We start from the raw sequence: 10587 nt of genomic DNA on the forward strand, positions 1-10587 counted from the left end.
TAAGAGTGATGGGATGAGGGAATGAGGGATTCTGACCACCTACTGTTCAGGGCTGCTGGCAGACTCCATACAGAGTGATATCCTGCAGTATAGGACTGCCATGTACAGTACAGCTGAAATACAGAGCCAAGTCTGCACGTGGACAGTGCTGGAGAATGTTCCTGGGAGGCCTAATATTCTTCATTGCCACTCTCTGGAACTGTCTGAGTCTGGGATTTCATTCCCAGACAAAGGAATCATCTTTTAGATACGAATGTTTTTCTGGTCGAAAGAGATAAAGATGAATTTGCTTTTAAAAGCAATCTATTAAGCAACCACTCTCTGTGTTCAGTTTGGGCCAAGTGCTTTCATCTGGAAGGTGTCCAAATCAGAGATCATCTTTTAAATCCATTTCAGTTTCTGTGGCATCAGTTCAAACCAGTGTCTTAGGATTCTGCTGCCTTTGTTGTTGGGTTGTAGAGAAGCTACCAAAAAACCTAACAAAGAGCCTATGTCTGCATGTAATACTTTAGTCCAATCAACTTTAACCCAAATTTGAAATTAGGACCCTTTAAAGAGTAACTACTTCAGTGATTATCATTTTCACCATAATAATGGCTTTTGAAATTTTTTGTATTTTACAATATACCCTGAGCAACTCCAAAGATGGTTTTGCTGTGCTCTATTAGGAGAGTAAAAATCCTCAGAAGTGAGGGAAAAGGATAATTGTTGCTTTTGTTCAAATAATTTTCTCCAAATCGGTTGATAGCACTTGCAAGATGATGTGAATCATTCTGTTTAAAAATAAACAGAACTGCTGAAATTCCTTAGAGGATTATCATCTCTTTTCCTCTAAGAAAGAAGAGTTTACTCCCTCACAAGTCTCCTCACACTATTCCTTAAGCAGTAGTGCTTTGTTACTGCTCTGAGGGTGACAGATGGGCTTAGGGGAAATGTGTTAACCACAGAAGGACTTTCATTCTCCACCCTGTCCCATTCAGTGTTTATGTGTTCATTCAAGGAGAAATAATGGGACTTTGTGGAACCTTTGCCAACAATAAACAGGCACAGTTTTACTGTTACCAAGCTGTGGTAGATAACAATATGGCACATAACTTTTTTTTTAGTATGTGGCCAACACTTAAGGTAGGTGGAGTTTAATTCAGCAGAGATTATATTTATAGACCAGAGGAAACAGTTAATGTCTGTGATTAGATGAGGAGTTCTGGGTGCTTGAGGAGTTTTTTTGTGTGACAGGGGGTGTTTTGCAACGGCTTTTTCCACATCCAGGCAGGTATTTTCATGAACTATGAAAGCATCCATTTAGAGAGAAGCAGGGCCATCTGTGGTAGTGCTATAGAAGATGGGATAAATTAGACAGGCTCAGAGCCCAAAGCATCAGAGCAGAGAATGATGCTCCTCCATGCCCTGTGTTCACCAGGGGGTGAACACAGCTGTTTTCTGGACCAAGGGCAAGCTGGAGTTGAGCAATGAAGAGCTCTCTGCCTTTACAGGATTCTCTTGCACAGCCCTTAGTGCTGTAGGTGATAGAAGGACAGCAAGGAGAGCGAGATGGAAGGGGCTCAGGCTTGCTGCTTGCCTCTTGCTTCTGCCATCTGTGTATCCATAAGCAAAGGTGTCTATAGTTTGTGTGTGTTAATGGACAGTCTGCTGGGCCACTGAGAAGCAGAGTCATGCTGACTGGCTTTCATAGAGGTAGTAACCAACTTCAGTGGTTTGCCACAGCCCAGCCTCTCAATGTTCATAGAGTGATCAGAAAAAATGCTCAGGAAACCACTGCTTTCAAAATGGCTTTATGTGCTGGGGTGGCTGCCAGGTGCCCACCACACCACTCCACCATCACACTCCCTCATTCTCCCCTCTCCCTCTTCAGCAGTACAGGGGGAGAAAACAGGAAGAAAACCTCATGGGCTGAGGTCTGCATGTGGATGCACATCCTCCCACAGACTGGTCTGAATGGCACTGCAGTGGCTTACACACTGTTGGGCTCACATTGACTCCATAAGCCAGGGTCAGTGTGGGTTACTATATTTACTATATGGGTTTACTACTTCCCATAGGATAAAAATAAGCATTAACAAAATATGGGGAAGTCAGATGCAGTGTGACAGTCCAGCCTGTTTAAAACGGGATGTGGCTTTTGGTTCTCACTCTGCAGTGGGTCCTACACACCATTTCTTGATCTTGACAGGCATGTTGTAACATCAGTTCTCTACTTCTCTGAAGTTTTCTTCTTGACATTCAGCTCAGGAATGTTGCCCTTGGCCCATTTCATATTCCTTTAAACACCAAAGAACTAGTTTTGCAGTCAGTTGTTTCTGGCATGAAGATTGTTATCCTTCCCCATGTTTTATGTGATGGGCTGTTATGCCCAGCAGCTGGTACTCTCCCTGTAACTGTGACAGAAGAAAAAGGAGCAGCAGGACTTATTCCAGGGTATCACAGTGCAGAAACATCATCCTGATAATTTTTCTGCTTTTGCAGTTGTTCCTTTGCTTGTCTCCAAAGAGACATGTGGAAGTCTCAGCATAATCTTGACATTGTGGCTTCAGACCCAAACACAGAAGCAGATGTATCATGTCTCCTTTGGTCTCTCACTACCCAGCACCTCTTCTGCATCCTTCAATTGTATTGGTACTCCAAGTGCTGACACTGAAAATTATTTAAACAGAACAGTACTAAGTTTCTCTTCTTGCCTCAAAATAGCTGTGGGCAACCTGTGCCTTTTTGTACTGGGCTTTCGGACATTTCCCCCCCCAGTCCTATTTTTCCTGAGCAAATGGTCTCATATGGGACTAGCTGTTTGGAAGAAGAGGCATTCCAAATCAAAGTTTATATGAACTCTATGTCTTCATCAGCTAAATGTGCATTTGTGATGCCTGTGGATAAATTTTCAGTATGCTTGTTTGACGACTTCTCTTGGGGCTTGCAGAAAAATGGCTTGGAAATGGAACATTTGCAAAGAAGTGGATCCTGGCAAAAGAAAGCATTACAATGAGATGTAAAATATGTGCACCGTAATTTATACAGGCAACTAGCTTCTGGAAAACTTGACCTCTGGCCAGTAGAGGACAGAAACATATCCAAAGAGACCACTGAAGCAGTGACTGGTACCCAGTGGGATAGAGATGGAGGGACTAATTATATTTTCACAGCTGTTACACCAGTGCTGGAAGTATGTTGATGACAAATGACTTTGTGGTGGACTTCACAGTGGTTAAAACAGGAGAAAAGCTAGTCTGCCCTATCGTTTGACTGCTTATGTGCTATTAACATTATAATCAGGAGCGCAAGGGTGCTTTTTCCCTTCAGGCATCAAAGCCAGTATGCAGTTTCCCATTGTTGCTCCACAGTTGGAGGCATAGTTCTCATTAAGGTGTTGACAGATGATATTCCTGTGACTCACCACATAGTAGGACAGACAGAGAGGTCCTGTGCTTGTTTTGTTCCTAAAACATGTCCTAGTGTGTGAGGGGATCCTTGCTGTGCTCTGTGGTACATGGATTTTGTCGGAGACCCTAAAAGGTTCAGCAGCCCAGAGTTTCTCTCTTCATCTGCCTCAACTGATGTTTTATTTCTCTCTCTGACTGTAAACCCCTAGCAGTAGGTGAAAACTTTCTCTGTGACTTTTCAGAAAGAAACCCACCTCACCCACTGTCATTTGGGGGAGCATTGAGCACCCATCAGTGGATTGCAAAGAACATTTGTATTCTTGAAGTATAATAAGGCTCATTTTTGTTTCTTGTATCTGTGGTACAAGATGTTTGCTTTCACCTTAACTTCCTTCTTATGAGCAAAATTGTGATTTATTCAGTGTCAATCAAGCTAGATTCTTTAGCCTCGTTTCTTATTCACAGGTTCCACAACCCTTTCTGCATATGAATCAGATATTGAATGTAAACATGGATGGCATGTAAAATAGGTTCTAACAAAATCAGCCATTCTGGTGTTACAAATCTGGTCCTGGGAATTTTCACATCCTGGTCAGTAGCTCACCTGCATGTGTGACCATCTATAGACTCATTCTGTGTCCTTCACTCCCTCATTGGACATTCATGCACACAATATATTCACCCCAAGATACATTTTGCTCTTCTTGTTTTCTTCTTAGTAGATTTAGAATGATTTAAACAAACACAGACATATGTTATGTGATCGTGTCAGATGCATTATGTAGCAGCTGAAGACTTCAGGTAAGAGTATAACCTCATTCTGCTGTGTGAGTACAGAAGAAAACAGTCCTTGTCCTTGATGGCTTATGATTCAGAGATTGTATATTTCACAGTAAAGAAGTAGATAGATTAAAAAGGGACCTAATAGCTCCTGGATAAGGAGGTTGGAGTGTCCTAATTTACCATGAAAGGCATCAACAGTATAGATGGCAATGCAGAAAAAATTATAAGGGCATGAAAGATGTATAGTGCAGGTCGTGTCCACAAAAGCCATCATCACTCGATGCAAGTCAAATGCCACTTGTGTCTTCCCAGTGATATAAGACTATGTGAAATAGAGAATGGAATAATAGACAGGGAAAAAGCATAGCTGGAGGCAGATGTTTGAGCACAAATCATCCTTCTAGGCTGATGCATTATTGCGGGGTTCCTGGACTGACTCACTGACATTATTTATGCAAAACTTCTGGCCACATTCCCTCTGTGCAATATTACAAGCAATATATTACAGAATGGAGGATGTCCTCTATTTCCCCAGAGTTTTCCATCCTGTTCCTATATAACCTTACAGATGTATATCACAATTACCAGAAGCAGTATATTTCTCATTATAACCTGAGTCTATACACAACATCTGGACATTTTTACTGACCACATTCCCATCTAGTGCAGACTTGGATGATGGCAAAACTCATCATCTTGCTGGATCTGTACTGATTGCACATTAGCTTTTAGACTTTTTTTCTTAAACATCATGTATCCTAATTTCATTACTGCATGTTGGAAACTTTTTGTAGCTTGTAGGGTATGGTATGTAGTGAAGCAGATGTTCAATAGACTCTGTATGACTGCAACTATACTAATAAATTAAATCCTCATCAGGCTGTTCTCTGGGTGCAAGGCCAGTTGGCCTTGAACAGTCTATATGAATAATGTTTGACTCCATTAAGCTTTGGAAAAGTGTAGCAACACACACACACTGCCTGCTGGAAAGGATTGCTGTCTCCTGGTACCTCCCAGATGGTTGGTGTAGAGTGCTACTGACCACGGTAGTCTAGTTTTCTTTTTGCAATGCAGTCTTTCCAGTGTGTACACCATAAAAAATGCATTTTTTAATTTGCTTTAAAGACCAGTAACTTTGAAATGCAAAATGAGATGGAGGAAAAGCAAGCTACTAAAGAAGAAACTTCACAATCTTGTAATCCATGTCATTTTTAAGAGGATAATGGAATTTGGTTAACTTGTTTGTTTTTTTAATTGTTATAGGGGCTTTTTTAATACGAAATGTGACATGAGCAAGTGCTTTCTCCATGAACTGTGTGAAGTGAGTGAGAAGTCTGGTGTTATTTCAGTTTCACAGGTTTGTCAGTATCTGGAACAAGGCTTTTCCTGGAATGAAAATGATAATTAGTGATCTGAGATCTAAGTGTGTTCTGAGGTTACAACTCAAAAAGGCTTATTAGCAGAGTGAACATACTGAGATGCCATGTGACAGCATGAGGATCTCCAAAGATGGAAATGCTTGGAGAATTTGGAGAATTCCTGCTTTGGATGGCTTACTTCCAGTCATCTGTAAGTAGAGACTTGGCCATAGCTAGTAGCAATGCTTTTACTGAAAATAATGTCAACAAGAGAAAGAAAGGCGTGTCAGGCCCACAGAGCTCCCATATCAGTCTCTGCTGCTGTATCAGGCTGTTACAGATGAGAAGTACAGTGATGCTACTTGAAAGGAGCTGCCACAGACTTGTGGGTTATGCTGCTTTGACAGGCACAGCAGAGGAGCTGCCTCAAACCTAAGAAAACTCTAATGGCTGCATCTGTCTTTGCAGATATGTGGAAAGCAAGAGTGCAGGCAGAATATGTTAAAATTACATGGGTACTGTAGTGAAGGATTCTGAGAAAATCCAACTGTTTTAAACCAATGCAATGAATTGCCAAAAAAAAGGAGAAACAGAAAAGCACAACTGCCCTCTCATGTAAAGCCTTACTACTGAATCCTTCAAATGGGTCTTCAGCTCCTCTGCAGAACTCCCTGGAATTTTGCTGCATTAGCAGGTGGCATGACACGGTTTTTATTTGCCCTGGCAGTGCTGACAAATCACCTTGGCTTCATCACTGTATACTGTGACTGTTGCAGCAGGGTGCTACCCTCCTGTGCCTCCCTCATCAAACTGAAAACAGCCATTGTGGGGCTCTTGCAGTTACCTGCTTCCTGGAATATGGGAAGGTTTGATCTGGATTTTGAAAGACCCCATTGAAAAAAACCCCATCAAAACAATTACAAAGGCCCTAAATGTGGGCCTTAAGAAAACAAACTATGCCAAAAGCCAATGAAAATGTTTTCACCAGGTATTTTCACTATTTAGAGAGAACTGCACATGTGATAGAAACAGGATTTGTTAAAAAGCCATATTTTCCTCATTCTCAGCTCTTTCCACGTGATTCCCAGTTACTCCAGAAAAATGGGTAAAATTATTTTTGTGTGTTTTTCAATGAATTTTTTTTTTTTTTTACTTCTGAAAGTGAAAGAGGGATGTTTCTTTTTGGAAGTGCTCATCTTTTAATATGTAACATGAGGAGTAGCTACAGATGTTTTAATTTAACTGAATAGAAGCTTTTAAATTAAATGAATGTTTTTGATAGAAAATTTCTGGCCAGCACTATCTGAATGATATGTCACATGGCTCTGTGATAATAATAAGAAAAAAAGTGAAACAGACGAGAAAGTAGTAACCTGAAAAGGAGGACATCACTTATTAGTTTGATTGTTCAAGCAAAGAAAACACAACAAACTAAGATAACCAAACTCCCCAAGCTTAGTATTTATTGTTCAATTAAAAATCTGAAAATTATTCCATTTTAATGCTATAAGGGCATTAATGGTGAGAGTATTGTGGCTTTGGGGGGTAAAAAATGTGACTTTTAAATGTATTATTTTAACTACTACTAGCTCTTTAGAAGATGCCCTTTTAGAAAGCACATATCATCCAAGTGTCATCAACAGAAGAAGGACTCAATATGCTCCCCTGATGTGAGGCTGGTAACAATAATAACAATCCATGCATCACTGTAAAAGAGAAAATATGAAAGTAATGTTATTGTAGACTTTGTAGACTTCTTTTCCTATTTTAATTTCTAGAGGTATTATCCTTAGCTCTCATTGTTTGAGCTGAGGATCTTCAGACCCAAATGTCTTTATTTTTCATGTACAAGTGCCAAATTACTGTATAGAAAGAAGGGTTACATAACGCAGAAAGGAATATTTTTTTTTATTCAGAAAAAATCTCTGAAATCCTTTCTTCAGCCCTTAGAGAATGAAAGTCTGGGTCTAGAAAGAATGCTTACAGATAAAATCTGTGACCTGTTGCCACTGCTACAGCTGAGATTAAGGAATTTTTAGTTTTATGTAGAAAGACTGTAATTTAGCAGTATGTGTTCTACACACTATAGGACAGTCCCTTTCCTAGGATCTGTAAATATATATCTTTGAAATGTTCTTTCTCCTTCTGTTAACCTGTGCACATCTTCCCACTGGAGATGCAACACTGCCATCCTTTCTTCTTAATCTTAATATTTAATGATAAAAATGTATTTAAGAGTGCTGCTTCCATTAGTACCAGAAATGACAGAGCAAACATACATATTGAGGGCGTGGGGAGAGGTCCTTTCAGCAGCTGAGTAATAGCTGCAGGCATGAGAATTAAAAGCTTATACTCAAGCATGAAAAGAAGAAAAGGTCAGTTCAGCATTTCATCATTTGTCATTTGAGTGAAACAAGTTTTTCAAATCCATATCCTCTGATAGCATGAAATGTGAAGTTTTCTAGGTGACTTATCTTTTGTCTGTATGGCACTATATGACAGTAGTGGCAGCATCTAGTGATTCATGTCTTCAGGGAAGTGGGTAACAGGAGGGAAAAAAAATGAATATTGGGTTGATGGCAATTGTCATGGTTCCACTGACGTCAAAGAGACAGCTATCAAGTGGCAGGAGTTGAGAAAATTTACATGAGTTGAGCATCTGTGCCATCCTGTATTTTATTAACTGGCAATCCTGACTGAAAACTAATGAGGGAGAAACTTAAAAAGATTTGATTCACACAGACTCAAAATGTGAGCTGCAGAATTTAAGGCTAAGTGTGGAAGATTTTGGAATATGGGATTGATGAACTTGGTCCAGTTCCAGTAAATACAGGGCTGTTTCTAAGAGACATATCATTGCTGGGATAATTATTTGAATCTCAGACTGTGAGCACATTCTTCCTATATTATTCAGCTAACACAAAGTTAGTGGGAAAATAATTCTTTACAGCCACTGGTAGGATCCTAATAAAGAATGTCAGAGAAAAGTCTTTCTCTGATTTTACATTCTTTTATTTTTAAAATACTTTTGTTTATGGTTAAAATTGTTCAGAATTAATTAACCTTATCATTCAGCCTTCCATGACCAATAGAGTTTAAAAGTTGCAATGTTTCAGCTAAATTAATTAACACCAACCCAAGTAATACATTTCAGATGTTAATCACATCAAATCCTCAGGCTAAATGGGAAAAAAATAAGACATTAGGGATAGAACTGCCACTACTGAAGAAAAGGAAAAGACTGCATTAAATCACTAATGGCCTAAACATCAGGTCTGAAATAACAGCATTTCTCAGACTCATAATCCCACAGGGACCAACAATCTTTCATCCTTATAGAGTAAATATAATAGGAGCCAGTAGTTTGCTATGCCTCAGTCTTTAGCCTTAGAATTTAAATATCAAGAAGTTGTGTTTCATATGAACAGATCTTATGGGAAGAGCATGTTTTAGTTCACCCAATTTGCCATCACTTTCAACATTTTTAAAATCTGCATATCCCTAACACTGAACTTTTTAATGTTGCAGTAAATTTAGAACAGGAGGAGCATGGGAGCTCTAAGCATAAAGCAGTATTCCAGACTAAGGGCAGTGCTGGCAGCTATTGTACTGAAAACACTGAAATAATGCTGCATGCAATCAGAAAATTAATGTGGTAAACCAGTTTAAAGAACACAGTTGATAATTTATCACCATGTATTTACAAAACTGTTTATATTGACTAATAGATGATGCTGTTGCATCACTCCAGCTGCACATCTGCAGTGGGTTTTTGTTTTTTGAGAGAACACCAGGCTTGGTTTCTGTTAACATTCTAATGTTTTGCAGTCCCTTAATACGGACAGAAGTGGTGGGAACATGTATGCAGTCTCCAAAACTGCAAGACTGCATCTGAATCTCCCACTTGGCCCTTTCCCCATTGATAGGGCCATATTAAGGTCAGCAGAAACCAGTGACAGTCTTACTATTACATGTGGTCTGACAGAACAGAGACAGGTTCTTACTGGGATGCCTTTAGCAGATCTGTCTGCTGACCTCAGCTTCCTGCCATGTCCAACAGGGGCAGTTTTTAAAAGACTTCTCTTTATTTGTGTCCAGTCTCTCTGTGTAATCTACTTAAAAATGTGCAGTGGCCATTTCCATGCTAACGTTTCATGGGTCTACCTTTAATGAAACCCCCATCTCAGCTGGTTTTTTTGGTTCTGGTCCAGGCAAGTATTTAAGTATATACTTAGCTTTGGGTTTATTGGCATTCCAAACTCAGACTAACATCACACTTTGGAGAGTTGTAAAAATAATAACTGAATTTCTTATTGAAATTGCCATACGAGGTTGATATAAAATTTTGATTAGTATTGACCTACTAAATAAGGTATGTTATAAAGTCATTCAGGACAGAAGTGATTTCTGAAAAAACTGAGCAAACTGACAACATAAATAAATGTAAAAAGAGTTCTACGTATTTGAATGCCATATTTTAATAATATTACAGTACAAAATTTTACATTTAGGAGAATATGTTTATAAAAGCATATTAACCATATAAACTAATATTTCACGTTCTTGCATAGCATGTTAAATGTGAATATGTGTGTATCTGTATCTGTTTGTATGTAACTGTATCCATATGAAATGTGTACATCTGCTCTGTGTGTAAACCATTGTATTAAAAATGTAGATGAAATAAATAATGCTTTCTGACACCTCATGTATTTCAATTGCTTGACTGAAATTCTGAGAATTGTCCATTTGTCTTCAGACTAGGATAATGATGGCAGCTCTTGTCTTGTCTGGTGGTTATTTATTAAATGTCAGAAGGATAATTAGTTTGTAGGAATTGTGCTACTTCTGGTGAGGCCCATGAGAAGATGCCAGTGCATATTGGTTGTGTTTATAATGGGGAGAACACTTTCAAAATGAATTTAAGTGTTCCTTAGCTAAAGGAGAAAGGAAGAGTAGAAAATAGCTTCAGATGAAATGTTCCTTAGGCACAGACAGAATCCTTATTTGACCATATAAGGCTAGACCTAAATTTGAGCACAACCTTCATATGA

The sequence above is a fragment of the Molothrus ater genome, chromosome 1 (genome assembly GCF_012460135.2).
Source record: "Molothrus ater isolate BHLD 08-10-18 breed brown headed cowbird chromosome 1, BPBGC_Mater_1.1, whole genome shotgun sequence".
Classification (NCBI taxonomy): domain Eukaryota; kingdom Metazoa; phylum Chordata; class Aves; order Passeriformes; family Icteridae; genus Molothrus; species Molothrus ater.